The following is a 16,820-nucleotide window of genomic DNA, read 5'->3' as shown; positions in this document are numbered from 1 at the left end:
TCCATCTTCTGAGTCAGGGCATCTACCTTGGCGTTGACATGGTCAAGATTGCTCAATTCGTACATGCTTCCCTTCAGTTGAGGTTTTTCTGCAGAGGTTCTTTCGCTTCCCCATTATTATGATTTTGGGCCATACTTTCAATGAGTTGATAGGCCTCGTTGTATGGTTTATCCATCAATGCGCCACCTGCGGCGGCGTCTATTGTCAATCTTGTATTGTACAAGAGACCGTTATAAAAGGTGTGGATTATCAGCCATTCTTCTAGACCGTGATGTGGGCATATCCTCATCATGTCTTTGTATCTCTCCCAAGCTTCAAAAAGTGATTCATTATCCTTTTGTTTAAACCCGTTTATTTGGGCTCTTAGCATAGCCGTCTTGCTAGGTGGGAAATATCGGGCTAAGAAGACTTTCTTCAACTCGTTCCATGTAGTGACAGAGTTGGATGGTAGAGACTGGAGCCAATGTCTAGCTCTATCTCTTAATGAAAATGGGAAAAGACGGAGTCTTATAGCTTCTGAGCTAACACCATTCGCTTTCACCGTGTCTGTGTATTGAAAAAATACTGACAAGTGTAGGTTCGGGTCCTCCGTGGGACTACCTGAAAACTGGTTTTGTTGTACGACTGACAACAGTGAGGGTTTTAGTTCGAAATTGTTGGCTTCGATCGCAGGGGCAACGATTCTGTTATGAGGTTCATGCTGTGAAGGGATTGCATAATACTTAAGAGGACGGTTTTGCACTTGTTCGGCCATCTCTGGTTGAACAACTGGTTCAGAAATAGGAATGTTAAGGTCAGGAAGATTTAGCTTGATACGATGTTCCCATATCAAGTCTCGTATTCGGCGTTCTAATCTAAGATAACGCTCAGGTTCGTCGAGTTGTAGCTTTAATTTCTCGCCTTGAGAGCGAGTACTTGACATACACTCAACAGATGTAGAAAGGGAAAAAGAATTGTTTGCCTTAGTCTTTACTGGGTAACGCTAGAGTTACGATATCGACTAAATTAGTCCTCGGCAACGACGCCAAAAACTTGATCGCGACTTTGGTAAGTCTATTCGAATCGTGACTGCAAGTGCACAGTCCTATCGTGTAGTTTTAAAAATTATCAAACCCACAAGGACTAATAATCGAGCGTATCGTGGTCTAAAGCTACTATGTAAATCTAAGGTGAATGATTGTTCTAAGATTGGAGGGATGAAGAGAAATAACTATAAAATAGAATAAAGATAAAGATATAAGATATAGGGGATATCAGTATGTAATACATCAAACCTCGGGGATTCGATAGATAGTTGGTGTAATCTTATTGGTTAAAATACTCTTCAGTAGAAATTATTTATAGAAAGGACTTAGTCTCACACTCTCGTTTTTATTGACTCTGACCATACTCCTAAACTAGAATGCTTGGCTCTCGCGGTCTCATTTTGAATTTAAAAGTATTTTTTGAATATAGATAAAGTCTAATTAATCCTAAAGCGCTCTCGCCGTGTTTAGGATTAATGCCTAGTTTCAGCTATCGTTCTTGTTGACCGTAACCTTAGTTTATTTTGTACTCTCGTACGAAAAACAGTTTGATTAAATTAAGAAACTAAAATCGGAAAAATAAGTTTTAATAAAAACTAATACCAATTATTTATTGAATCCCGTCGTTTCGATGGTCTTTACATACCGATACCTAAGGTTTAGCCGGACGTAGATCCGGTGATAGACATGGCAATTGGAGAATTAAACATACAGTAAGGCATAAATAAATAAAACAGTAAACAATAATAAACCTGGATTGCAATTTAAGAACTGGAATTGAATCTTGAATCTCCAATTAAATAATTCCGGCAGGCTTTGACAATGAATACCCCTTACAATTGAATCCCAAATGCGTAAAAAATAATAAACCGTAATAGTCCCGGTTGTGGAGAAACTATCACTTTTACAATGATAAGAAATTGCCTAGAAAACTAAAAGAAAAATAGTGCTGAAAATAATTAAGCGTAAACTAAAAACTGGAAGAGTAGTGGAGAGTCTGAATGGTCCTTTTTATATCCATTCCATATTCCTCAATTGTAGTAAGAGTAGTGGAAACCGTGGCTAAAAGGGTGGAGAAAAAGTAGGAAAAGTGGGGAGACTCGGTTGTGGCGGTTGCCACAACCCTAATTCCATGATGAGTGGCGAGCGCCGCCCTTGTAGCAACCGCCCACCACTTTTCAAGGGTTGGTGGCGGTCGCCACCTTCCTTTTGACCCAATGTGGCGGGCAGCACATCCTTTGGGTAATGGGTGTCACAAGCCCATTTGCTCTAGTGGCCCATTATCCCATTGGAAACCTCATTTTCTTCTCTTTTCTTGCCTTTTTCTTTCCTTTTTGCTATTTTCCATTTTTCTTGCGGTAAATCTTTTAATCGATAAATACCTGCAAATAAACATAAAATACTGTGTAATAAATAGAGTTAATCGAGTAAAAAGCAGTGCATATAGAGCCAAAAATACGATATGTTTTTGCGTTATCATTTATTCATGATACATATGTAATGCAATATTAGATAGTAATGTAAGGTTGATCTGATGAAAGCTAGACTTAGATTAATCAACGTCTACATTAAAGAACTAAAAGGAATAACTTCCAACTTACCAACGTTGTTAGGGAAAATCATGCTGACTGAGGATTACTATTTGAATCTGCTTGGGGAAAAGTAATGAATGGTTTGTCTGTGCAGTAGTTGAGCTAAAAGTATGGCAAGTGCTTACTATAGCCTACTGATTTTCCACTGGGGTATTTTCCAAAATCAAAGCAATGCATAGAGTTTTTTTATTTAGCTTTTTATTATTCTCAAAGTTTTATGGAATTATGCAATCAAGATTGACAGTTATTTTGTAAACAAAAATGCGGAAAAATAAAAGATGAGAATTTACTGAATAACAACTGAATTTTATTGATAGTGGAAAATTTGTACATGTAGAGTGTGCATAAGGATGCCAAAATCCTTAAAGAGGAATTTACAAAATTGAAAAACAAATTAAATGGAAAATGGATTTTTTTTACTTTCCACTGATCACAACATTGGTTGTCATTTGTTGTAGCACTGAGCTTCAATACTTTGCTTCTGCTGGCGGTGATTAGACTGATCTGATGTCTCCTGAGGTCAAACCAAGGGTGAGAATGTACTCAAAAGACAATGTCAATATATAGTCAAATTCCTTTATCCCTAACTTTTGCGTGGGAAGTTTTTCGATTCTTTTGTCCACTAGGATGGCATTTTTGCCTAAGTCACCCTTTCAGGTTTTCAACTTAGTAGGCTTTATATTTTTTTTGTTAAATCCCTAACTTTTGCATGGACATTTCTTTTTTTGGGTCCACCGGAATAGCCATTTTTGCCTAGATTGGTTCTGACGAGCACCAGTCTAGTGGGCTTTGTATCTTATGCATAATATTTTTTGACTATATCTGAGTTTACTAGCATTGGCAAGTCATCCTCATCCATTATGGTGAGAATGAAAGCCCCTCATGATAAGGACTTATTTATAACAAAGAACCCTTCATAGTTGGGGGTCCACTTTCCCCGAGGGTCGGAGTGTACGTGAGAAAGTCTTTTGAGCACAAGTTCACCGACTTGGAATGAGCAAGGAATAAACTTCTTATCAAAAGCTTTATTGAGGCGTCATTGGTACAGCTGACTATTAAAAATGGCCTTCAAGCACTTTTCTTCAATAAGATTCAACTGATCATATCTGGACTGCACCCATTCAACTTCATTGAGGTATGTTTCCATGATAACCCTCAGAGAAGGGATTTCAACTTCAATGGGTAGGAAAACCTCCATTCCATATACTAGTGAATAGGGAGTTGCCCCAGTAGACGTACATACTAAAGTTCTGTAGCCATGTAGAGCTAATGGAAGCATCTTGTGCTAATCCTTGTATGTCTTGACCATTTTCTAGATGATTCTCTTGATATTTTTGTTAGCTGCTTCCACGACACCATTCAACTTGGGCCGATATAGTAAAAAGTTATGATGCTCGATCTTAAACTCTTGACAAAACTCACTCATCATCTTATTGTTCAGGTTACTAGCATTTTAGTAATAATTTTGCTAGGAACACCATAGCGACAAATAATTTCTTTCTTGATAAATTGGGTAACCACTTGTCTTATAACTTTCATGTAGGAAGCATCTTTCATGTAGGAAGCTTTCTGGTCGATCATTCCAATCATGTCAATGCCCTACATAGAGAAAGTCCAAGGATAAGTCAAGACGTTCAACGGTGTTAGAGGGACATGGACTTTGCCACCGAAGATTTGACACTTGTGACACCTCTTGACGAAGTTGTAACAATCCACCTCCATCATTGTCCAATAGTATCTAGCTCGGAGAATTTTCTTAGCCATTGCAGGCCCCTTAGCATGTACAACCTCATAGCCTTCATGTATGGACTTTATGATCATGCTCGCTTCATGTCTATCCACGTATCTAAGCACCACAGAATCATAATTCCTTTTGTACAAAACATTCCCATTTAATAAAAGCTTAAAGGAAAATATTCTCAGAGCTTTCTTATATGTTATGGATGCTTTCTCGGGATACTCTTGTCTTTCCAGATATCTCTTGTTGTCGTAGAAGCAAGGCTTACCGTCATATTCAACCTCTATATCTAAACAGTGTGCTGGTTCATCCAAGTGGTCAATGTGGATAAATAGTGCTTCGTTTCTCCACTTAACTTTAAACATGGATGAAAGAGTTGAAAGAGCATCAACCAACTGATTCTCTTCCCTAAGAATGTAATGAAAAGTGATCTCATTAAAATAAGGATTCAACTTTACGACGTGTTCTCTGTACAAAACCAACTTCTTATCCCGAGTTTGCCAAGCTCCTCATACTTGATTGATTACCAAAGCAGAGTCTCCAAACACTTCAATAATCTTGATTCTTAAGTCAATGGCGACTTCAATACCGTATATGCATGCTTCAAATTCTTCCATATTATTTGTACCATCAAAGCAAAGTCTGGCAGTGAATGGAATATGAAAACCAGTCAGAGATGTAATAACTTCTCCTATTCTATAACCTTTAGCATTAGAGGGACCATCGAACACGAACGTCAACCGCGCTCCTGGTTCAGGTCCTCCGTATAGGATGAGAATGTTGCAGTCTATGATGAACATGATGTCCTGGTCGGGAAAGTCAAATTTGATAGGCTGGTAAGCCTCCATAGGTTTATGGGCAAGGTAGTCAGAGAAGACACTCCCATTGATGGCTTTTTGAGTCACATACCAAATCTCATACTCGGTTAGCAGCATTTGCCATCGGGCAATCCTTCAACTAACAGGGGGCTTCTAAAAAATATACTTTATCGTATCCATTTTGGATATCAATAAATTATTGTTGCAAACATATACTCTCTCAAGCGTCGAGCTTCCCACGCTAAAGCACACCAAGTCTTCTCCAACAATGAGTATCTGGTCTCACAATACGTAGACTTCTTGCTCAAGTAATACATTGCATGTTCTTTACGGCCTGTGTCGTCATGCTGACCCAAAACACAGCCCATCGATTCATCTAGTACAGTGAGATACATGATTAAAGGCCTACCAGGAACCGGTGGTCTCAATATTGGTGGTTCTTGCAAATACTTTTTTATCTTGTCAAAGGCTTCATGATAGTTATCATTCTACACGACCGCTTGTTCTTTTCTTAACAATTTGAATATTGGTTCACAGGTAGTCGTTAAATGCAAGATGAACCAGAATATATAGTTAAGCCGTCCAAGGAAACCTCAGACCTCTTTTTCCATTCTGGGAGATGGCATGTCTTGAATGGCTCGTACTTTTTCTGGATTAACCTTAATACCTCTTTAACTCACTATGAACCCCAACAGCCTGCCGGAACAGACTCCAAAAGTGCACTTAGCATGATTCAGTCTCAATTGGAATTTGCGGAGTCTGGAAAATAGCTTCCTTAAATGGTCCAAATGGTCATTCTCAGTTTTGGACTTAGCAATCATATCGTTGATATACACTTCAACCTCCTTGTGGATCATGTCGTGGAAAAGAGTCATCATAGCGCGTTGATATGTTGCACCTGTGTTTTTTAAACCAAAAGGCATGACTTTATAGCAGTAAGTTCCCTAGGGTGTGATGAAAGTTATTTTCTCCATGTCGGCTGGAGCCATATTAATTTGATTATACCTTGAGAAATCGTCCATGAAAGAAAAGACTGAATGCTGAGCGATGTTATCTACCAAAACATCAATATGCAACAAAGGAAAGTTATCCTTTGAACTGGATTTATTAAGATCACGGTAGTCTACACACATTCGAACCTTCCCATCGTTCTTTGGAATTAGAAATATATTGGCGACCCACTGAGGATATTCTATGATAACTAGGAAGCCAACATTAAACTGCTTCTTGAACTCTTCTTTAATCTTCAGTGCCATGTCAGGTCGGGTTCTGCAAAATTTTTGCTTTACCGGAGGGCATTCAGGCTTGAGCAGCAGGTAATGTTCTACAATGTTGGTATCCAACCCAAGAAAATATTGATAATACCAGGAAAAAATATAAACATACTTACGAAGTAACTCTATCAACTCACGATGTACATGTTTGGAAACGGATGCCCCAATCTTGACCTCTCTTCTGATTTCTTCATAGCCCAGATTGATCACTTCCAACTATTCTTGGTGCCTCTGAATCTCCTTTACCTCATGCTCAATAATTCTAGCAAGCTCAGGCGACATTTCATAATATTCCTCACCATCGTCTTCGACTTGGTTAATTAGAAATCTAGACCTACAGTGAACCTCAACAATGTTGTGTTCAGTGGATTTGTTTATTCTACATATTATGAGTTTATTTTTAGAATGTGATTTGAAATTCTGGTATCAGATATGAGATGCCGAAGGTAATGTCACGACACTAATATCTGAATAATACAAACAGGATAAAGATAAAGAACTGTAATGCAAAAGACACAAACAATTGTTAACCCAGTTCGGTGCAACTCACCTACGTCTGGGGGCTACCAAGCCAGGAAGGAAATCCACTAAAATAGAATCAGTTCAAAGAATCTCAGTAAACAACATAAGTTACAGTCTTTTTCACCTAATCTCTACCCATGTGACTTCTACCTAAGAACTCTTAGATATGAGATCCCACTCACTCCCCCTCAATCACACCAGTGATATTAAACAAGAATTACAATGAAAAGAATACACTCTTCAAAGACACACACTTAATCTTACTTAGCAGCTTCAATTAAGTAGACACACACTCATGCTTAAAAGCTTAAAGTGACAAATTACAACTCAAAAAACAAACCAATTCAATCATCTATCGATGAATTGAATGGCTTACAAGTCACACGACTACACATGACTTAAACCCTTATTCTCTCTCAATATTTCGCTCTGTATTTCTTGTGTATCAAATCAGGTTTTCCATGTCCTTTTTATAGAAGCATTTGGATGGGCTTGGACATCATAAAACCCTAAAACTATTTTCCTTTTAAATCTTCTCATGACAGCTGATTAGATCTCTTTGGAAAATAAGTAAATTTGGTTATAATTAATGATTGAATGCGTGTCTAAATCAGATCTTCAATCATACATAGATTGCCATTAAAAATGCAATCACATAATACATAACATTCAGACTGAATGTTCTGTATACAGATGTCATGACATCGGGTCTGACATCCTGGAACAATCCTGCATAATTCCGTTTTAAATATCCAGCAGGTACATTATATCAGATGTCATGACATCGGGTATGACATCCTGAAACAATCTTGCATAATTATGTTTTAAACTTCCAGCAGGTACAAGATATCTTATATTAAGACATCACATGTAATATCTTGTGAACACTCTTGGTTTTACCAAAATTGCTGCCAACACCTAGAACCAACAAACTCCCCCTTTGGCAAATTTTGGCTAAAACATATATCAGTCAATTTTGTTCACAAGAAAAAAACACATCAGCAGTTAAACAGCATAACAACAGTTTAAGCAGCAGCAGAAGCAAACACAATTACTAGCTATAATAGCAACTAGTAATACACAGATGCACATGGGTACTTCTTCTCCCCCTAAGTCTGTTCACCTACAGACATCTCCTTTAACAACAATAGCACCTGTGACCTGTAACATTCAGAGTCACCCTCTGACATCAACTCCAACATCACCTGTTCAACACTAAACATTATTCTGTTCAAACATCTCCTTCAACATCTGTAACATTCAGAATCACATTCTGACATCTCCTTTAACATCACCTGTACAACCACCTGTACTACACAGAACATTCTTCTGTTCAACATCAGTTGTCACCTGTTTAGCCTAGCTAGCTACATCAACACATAATAACTGCAGCTCTCCATATCTCCACACAACTGCAGTTCTCCACATAATACCTTCTCCCCCTTTTTAGTCAAAATAGACCAAAGTGACCAATTAGACAAAATAAATGTCAATTAGTCTAGCAGAGAATGTCACAAGAGATGTTATAACATATAAAATGTTAAAACACAATGTCAGGAGATACAAAACCAGAATTATAGACAGCTGCAGTAGCTGAGATAATAAAAAATTTAGGGAACTCATAAAGAGCCCAAATATTACATCATGGCATCAAAAAGGACTGCCAAAAAATACAAACATTAAACAGAAAAGCAACAAATCATCCAAGCATCCAAAACATCCAAAACAACATCCAGAACAACATCCAGAACACACATCATTATAACAGGGGGACCATCACAACTTAGTCTGAGAAGGTAGCATCTTTTTCACCTTCAGAATTGCCACTAGATTGATCTTGAGCATTAGACCTCTCACTTGAGGTATGGGCATCTGACTCCTTGGCTTCACCAACCTTATCCATCTCTTCTTGCTCCAAGCTACTAATGAGAACCTCTAAAGCCTCTTTCCTAGCCTTGGAAACTCTAATACCAGTTTCCAGCTCCTTACAAGTTTCCTTCAATTAAGCAATCAGGCCACCTTGAGAGGCTGTCTCCTTTCTTGCAGATGTCATGACAATGTCATTGACATGACTGCCTTCAAATAACTTGTAGTGAATGGAAAATGGAGGCTTCCTTCGTCTGGGGATATCACTTGTGTTTAAAATACCAGGTTGCTGGCTTAAAATATTTCCACAAATGATAGAGGGAAAGGCAATTGGCAGCTTTACTGCATTAGTGGAGGCATGTCTAACAATTTGTTCAAACATGAACCTTCCAAAATCAAAGTTGAGCCTGGTTCCAATAACATAGATTATCCTTCCAAAACCATTAGAGAGTGTTGAGATATGGTTTGTTGGTACCCAGTTGGCTGAACCAATCTTATGCAAGATGGCATACTTAACATTTAATTTGCCAGCTGATAGATGCTTCTTGTAACACCCTTCTAAATACCCCAAAATAATTCAATTAAAATAACAACATATTAATCAGAGTAATTATGCCCCGAAGGGTGTCACACAATCATTTCACTGCATTCATCAATTCTATCCTGTCATGCTCATTTATTTAATCAAAATAAGATTTATTTGCATAATTCGCAGCGGATAAATAATTATCTTATTTTAATTGGGGTGTTACACTTCTTACTTGGCCATTCCTTGACTTGACCAGCAATGATTGTCCTACAGACTTCATTGTCTGTGGCTTCTAACTCAACACCTCCTTCTGTTCCTCTTCCTAGGAACTTGTTAATAACAGTAGGGGAGAACCTTACACGCGTTCCTCTCACAAACACCTTGCAAAATTCCTTGCTATTTTTGTCAGAAATATCCTCTGGGATATTAACCACAAACTCCTTTACTAACCCTTCAAAACATTGGGGTAAAACACTAACTGTTTTGATCAAACCAGCAGACTTGATTAATTCCATAACCTCTTTCACTTCTACAACATCTTTCCCTAGTTCCCTCTCTACAACAACTCTCCTCTGTATAACAAATTTCCATTTGGCTACACCATCTTCCAAATGAAAGGAAATGTTGTCCGAATGCACAGCTGCAACCTTAGCTGGAGACTTTTTAACAGTTTGCCTTTTAGCAGGAGAGATATTTGGGACATCGTCTTCGACATCATCTTTTGAGTCAGAACTTTCTCTGACCTTTCTCTTCTTGACCTCTACTTTACTGCATGATTTATAAGGACCTACAACAACAGTCTTCTTCCTAGTTCTGGCTGTCAACATCTCAGCCACAGTCTTCCCTTTCCTGGTCTTCATTTTCTTTGCAACACTTGGTTTCAAGTGATGAACCAAGGTGTCATATTCCTCTTCTAAACTCTCTTCCTCCAAATCAATTACTTTCTCAGCAGTGTCATGCTTTTAATATTGAGAATCATCTATAGGATTCTTGCTAGGCATGGTTTTTCCTAGAGAGCACAATCCCTCAACAGCAATGTCTTTCTCTGATCTAGATGAGTCATCATCTTTCTCAGTTTGAGGTTCCACCTCAGGTGAGGGGTCCCTTCTAGACAGAGGAGTTGAAACTCCTTTGACAAAGTGTCCTTCGTTTAGAATCCTAGTAACCAGGTTCCTAATGACACGATCTGTATAGTGCATGTCATCCTTAGGTGGAGAGTTTTTAGAGTTGTTACCTTGATTGTTTCCTGCCGTGGAAGAAGGGCCAGGGGCGTCGCCTGGGATTACAGAAAGAGGAATAACCTCCAAAATGTCTTCATCTAGAAACTCCATGGAGGGAGTCCTTGCTTTGTGAGTGGGTTTTGAGCCAGAGGACGAGGGGTGTTGTGACATTTTGTTGAACTTTTGAGAAAAATCTTGTTGCCCTAGCAGAGATGGTCTGAGAAGTTTGATGAAGATGGAAGTGTTTGGGTTGAGGTAGCGTGTGGAAATGGTGTAGATGCTAGTTCCAATACTAGGTAATGATTTACCATAAATGGGGCACTTTCTTTTAAGTGGGCAGACAATATTACCTTTTCCACTCCACTTTAATTGCTATAAATTCTCATAAATACAAATCCCCAATTTCCCTCTTAAACATTCAAACTGATTAGCATCCAAAGCTTTTATGAATATGTCAGATAATTGCATTTCAGTAATAACATGCTCCAGTGCTATGATTTTCTCTTCCCCAAGTTCTCTAATGAAGTGAAGACGAATATCAATGTGCTTAGTCCTGCTGTGCTGAATAGGATTCTTGGAAATGTTTATTTCACTCAGGTTGTTACAGTACAATGTCATGACATCTTGTGTGACACTGTATTCTGTCAACATTTGTTTCATCCAAACCAGTTGAGAACAGCTACTTCCAGCTGCTATGTATTCAGCTTCATATCCAGAACAAACACCTACATCAAGTGCAATGTCAGGCCTGCTTGCTGTGAGATATAACAGACTTCCTATCATGCTTCTGTACAGACTTTGATCTACATTAACTTCATTTTCATCTTTGGAGACTTTCAAATATGTAGGAGCAGGTGTCCTTGCAGTCTCCATGCCAAACTTCTTAACAATGTTCTTGGCATATTTGTTTTGAGATAGAAAGATATAATCTTCTATCTGTTTGACTTATAGCCTAGGGAAATAGGTCAGCTCTCCAACAAGGCTCATCTTAACCTTAGAATGCATCTGTCTAACACAATGTTCGACCATCTGATCTGATATCCCACCAAATCCAATATCTGTAAGAACAAAAATAGTTCTACAACAGATTCCAGGATTTTGATGATAACAAAGGATGAAACCAAAAATGGCACTCTAATGAAAAGTTTCTAAGTGTGCAGGACTCTGAACAAGAACAAAGGAATCTGATCGTTTTATCAGATACAGAATCAAATCAGATATAAAGAACCAGAAGATCAGAAGCATCTGAAGTGGAAACGCGCCCTAGAAGCTCTGACTCTGAGCAAAACAACATATCAGAATATCAGGAGCATCTGAAGAAGAAGCGCGCTCCAGAAGTTCTGACTCTGAGCAACAGCATATCAGAATACCAGAAGCTCTCAACTTCCTCTGAAGTCAACACTGATGATCTAAAAGACCAGGACTATCAGAAGCTCTAATGTCATTTCCCAGATCTCAGATTAATAGAGTAATTCAGACTCTGACGAAGAATCTCCTTATCCAGAAAGAGTAACGGCAACCACAACTTCAAATAGAAAGAAATTATATTTGGAAAGAAGTTATTCAGGGAGACAAACTTGCTATGGCAAGAAACAACAGAAGTTATGGCATTAAACTCTCATCAAGACAAAATATCTGCCATCACTACAACGGTCGTTTCACCTCTATATAAAGGACGGCGAACCTCATTGAGAGATACACCTGAACGCACAGAAATACTCTACTCTCTCTTAATCTTTCACGAGTTTTTGCTCATAACGTGAAACTTCTTACTTGCTCAAAATTCTGTAATATTTTCTTTATCCTAGAAGCACTCCAGATTACAAATTCTGTTTTACATAAATTGATTTTTATTCCTCAAGTGACTCTGCGCAGTCTGTATACTTGGGAGGACTAAGAGATCTTTCTCTTAGACGTTGGTTGTAATAATCTTTCAAGATTAGTGGATTAAGTCCTTTTTGAAGGAGAAATCACCTTGGCCGGGTGGACTGGAGTAACTTTGTGTTATAAGCGAACCAGTATAAAATCCTGTGTGTTCTGATTCTGAAAAAGCGCTTATTTTCCAAAACAATTCAAACCCCCCTTTCTTGTTTTTCTCACCTTCAATTGGTATCAGAGCTTCGGCTATGTTATTGATTTTCTAATCAAACACTTAACAGTGTAGAGAGATCCAGAACGAAAAAAACATGGCCCACACAAATGAGAGAGACAGTTACAATGCTAAGCCTCCTGTCTTTGATGGAGAGAAATTCGATTACTGGAAAGATAGAATTGAAAGTTTCTTTCTAGGCTATGACGTTGATCTCTGGGACATTGTCACAGATGGATACAAACCTCCTGCAACAGATGCTGGAGTTGAAGTTCCCAGAAGTAAGATGTCAGACGATCAGAAGCGAGAATTCAAGAATCATCACAAAGCCAGAACGATACTTCTCAATGCCATATCATACAACGAGTATGAAAAAATTACCAATAGAGAAACAGCTAAAGACATACTCGACTCTCTGAGGATGACTCATGAAGGAAACTCTCAGGTCAAAGAAACAAAGGCTCTGGCTCTAATCCAGAAATATGAAGCCTTCAAAATGGAGGATGACGAAGCCATAGAGGTAATGTTCTCTAGATTCCAAACTCTTATTGCAGGTCTCAAAGTTCTAGGCAAAGGATACACAACTACAGACCATGTCAAAAAGATAGTCAGAAGCTTGCCAAAGAAGTGGAGACCCATGGTCACTGCCTTAAAGCTTTCAAAGGATCTGAACAACATCAGTCTTGAAGAACTTGTCAGTTCACTCAGAAGTCATGAGATAGAACTAGAGGAAGATGAGCCTCAGAAGAAGAACAAGTCTGTAGCATTAAAGTCCAGATCTGAAAGACGCAAATCTGACAGAAACAAAGCATTCCAGGCCGAAACAGAAGATGCTGATGACTCTGAACAGGAAGATTCTGATGATGAAGAAGAATTGTCCCTCCTAACTAGAAGAGTTAAACAACTCTGGAAAAAGAGGAACAATAACTTCAGGAGACCAAGACCCAGAGGGAATCGATCAGAATCAACCTCAAAAGGTAAAACTAACAAAGATGTTACTTGTTATGAATGTAAAGAAACAGGTCACTACAGGAACGAATGCCCAAAGTTAAAGAAAGACAACTCTAGAAAAGAGAGCTTCAAGAAAAACTCCCTCAGAACCAAGAAGGGATTAATGGCCATTTGGGATGATAGCGAATCTGACTCATCAGAATCTGACTCTGATGAACAGGCCAATGTGGCATTCATGGCTACCACATCCAGGAACACTTCAGATGAAGAATCTGAATCAGAAGAGGTATTTTCTGAACTCTCTCGATCTGACCTAGAATCATGCTTGTCTGAAACTCTTAGCTCATATCAGAAACTAAAACAAAAATTTAAAGCAATAAAAGGCTGTCTTGAAGAAAAATTTGAAGAATGTGTCAAACTTGAGATGACAGTTCTAGAACTAAAAGATGAAAACAAAGTTTTAACATCACTAAGAGATGCAGCAAAGAAAAACTGTTTAAAACTAGAAGAAGCGTTATCTGAAGCTCCACAAACTTCAAACACGATAATTTATAAATACGAAAAAGCCTTTCAAAAGTTTCTGAAAAATGGGATAGGAAGGAGTGTAATGGCATCCATGATTTATGGAGTCAGTCAGAACAATAGAAGAGGAATTGGGTATGATCCTAAGGAAGATAAAACTTCTACTAGTGACCAACCTAAATCCCCATTTTCATATCACTATACACACACACAAGAACAAAAGTTTGATAATGCTAGAAAACCCAAGGTAATCAGAAACTCTGGGAAAACTAATCATAAAGGACCCAAGAGACTCTGGGTACCAAAAGATAAGATTGTTTATGTTGCAGATATCTTATGCAGCAAAGTTCAAACACCAGTCATGGTACCTGGACTCTGGATGCTCGCGACACATGACGGGAAGAAAGTCTATGTTCCAAAGCCTAGAACTTAAAGACGCTGGATTCATAGGTTTCGGAGGAGAAGGATCAGAGGCTCCGGAACTATTGGTAATGGTACTCTTCCCTCTATATCTGATGTTCTTTACGTAGAAGGATTAATGCATAACCTGATATCCATAAGTTAATTAAGTGATAACGGTTATGATGTAATCTTTAATCAAAAAACATGTAAAGCCATAAATCAAAATAATGGTTCTGTCCTATTCACAGGCAAGAGGAAAAACAATATTTATAAAATTAATCTGTCTGATTTAAAAGAACAAAATGTGAAGTGTCTGATGTCCGTTCACGAAGAGCAATGGGTATGGCATAAACGCTTGGGCCACATTAGCATGAGGAAATTATCTCAGCTAAATAAACTCGAGTTAGTCAGAGGTCTGCCTAAACTGAAATTCTCTTCAGATGCTCTGTGTGAAGCATGTCAGAACGGAAAATTTTCAAAAACATCTTTCAAAAAGAAAACTATTGTTACTACCTCTAAGCCTTTGGAACTTCTTCACATTGACTTATTTGGTCCTGTCAAAACAGCATCAGTCAATGGAAAGAAATATGGACTAGTCATTGTTGATGATTTCAGTCGCTGGACATGGGTAAAATTCCTAAAGCACAAGAGCGAGTCTCACTCTGTATTCACTAGCTTCTGTTCCAAAGTGCAAAAAGAATTTGACTCTAAAATTGTAAGAGTCAGAAGTGATCATGGTGGGGAATTTGAAAACAATTTTTTTGAGGAATTATTTGACTCTAATGGAATATCCCATGATTTCTCCTGCCCTAGAACTCCACAACAAAATGGAGTTGTAGAGAGGAAGAATAAGACACTCCAAGAGATGGCAAGAACTATGATCAATGAAACAAACGTGGCTAAGCACTTTTGGGCCGAAGCTGTAAATACAGCGTGTTATATTCAGAATAGAATCTCCATAAGACCCATTCTGGAAAAGACTCCCTATGAACTGTGTAAAGGAAGAAAACCAAACATTTCATATTTTCATCCGTTTGGATGCTCCTGTTTTATTTTAAACACTAAAGAACATCTGAACAAGTTTGATTCCAAAGCACAGAAAGGTATTATGTTAGGATACTCAGAACGCTCTAAAGGCTACAGAGTATGCAATACAGAAACCAAAATTGTGGAAGAATCAATTCATGTCAGATTTGACAATAAGCTTGACCCTGAAAAGTCAAAGCTAGTTGAGAATTTTGCAGATTTAGAAATCACTCTTGCAGGATCTGACAAAGCTCCAGAAGCAACTGCCATTCAAAATCCTGAGGAAATTAATCTTCCATTAATCCCAAAGAAAGCTAAACGTCGCCTCAACATATCTGAAGAATTGATTCTGGGTAACAAGGACGAACCTGTCAGAACCAGATCTACCTTCAAGACCTCTGAAGAGACTCCTCTGGGACTAGTGTCTCTGATCGAGCCTACGTCTTGTGATGAGGCACTTCAAGATAACGACTGGGTTCTAGCCATGCAAGAAGAGTTAGATCAATTCACAAATAACAATGTCTGGGATCTTGTTCCCAAGCCCAGAGGCACTCACGTTATCGGAACCAGATGGGTATTCAGAAACAAGCTGAATGAGAAAGGAGAAGTCGTCAGAAACAAAGCTCGACTAGTAGCTCAAGGTTACAGTCAACAAGAAGGTATTGACTACAATGAAACCTTTGCTCCAGTCGCCAGGTTAGAATCTATTTGTCTTCTTGTATCCTTCGCTATAAATCATTCTATCAAACTGTATCAAATGGATGTCAAAAGCGCATTCCTAAATGGTTATATATCACAAGAAGTGTATGTCAACCAACCTCCAGGTTTTGGAAATCCAAATTATCCAGAACATGTTTTTAAACTCAAAAAATCTTTATATGGACTTAAACAAGCTCCCAGAGCTTGGTATGAACGATTAAGTAACTTTCTTCTGGAACATAATTTCATTAGAGGAAAAGTTGACTCCACACTCTTCTGTAAAAACCTTAACAATGATCTCATGATATGCCAGATATACGTTGATGATATTATTTTTGGTTCAGCTAACGCCTCTGTTTGTCAAGAATTCTCTGAGTTAATGCAGGCAGAATTTGAAATGAGCTTAATGCAAGAACTAAAGTTCTTTATGGGAATTCAAATTAACCAAACTTCAGAAGTCACGTACGTTCATCAAAGCAAATACATAAAAGATGTTCTGAAGAAATTTGACATGGCTGAATGCAATTCTACAAAGACTCCCATGCAT

General features: G+C 38.2%; 1 non-coding gene across 1 annotated transcript; it reads left to right on the top strand.

Moving 5' to 3' along the window:
* The first annotated feature begins 263 nt into the window (after window positions 1-263).
* On the top strand, window positions 264-370 carry LOC127133173 (small nucleolar RNA R71). Its single transcript, XR_007807165.1, has one exon. It is a non-coding gene; the product is annotated as a small nucleolar RNA R71 (small nucleolar RNA).
* Window positions 371-16,820: the final 16,450 nt, after the last annotated feature.

The sequence above is a fragment of the Lathyrus oleraceus genome, chromosome 3, assembly GCF_024323335.1.
Source record: "Lathyrus oleraceus cultivar Zhongwan6 chromosome 3, CAAS_Psat_ZW6_1.0, whole genome shotgun sequence".
In the NCBI taxonomy this organism is placed as follows: domain Eukaryota; kingdom Viridiplantae; phylum Streptophyta; class Magnoliopsida; order Fabales; family Fabaceae; genus Lathyrus; species Lathyrus oleraceus.
The sequence above is the reverse complement of the archived record's forward strand: the minus strand, read 5'-3'. Positions and strand labels throughout refer to the sequence as shown.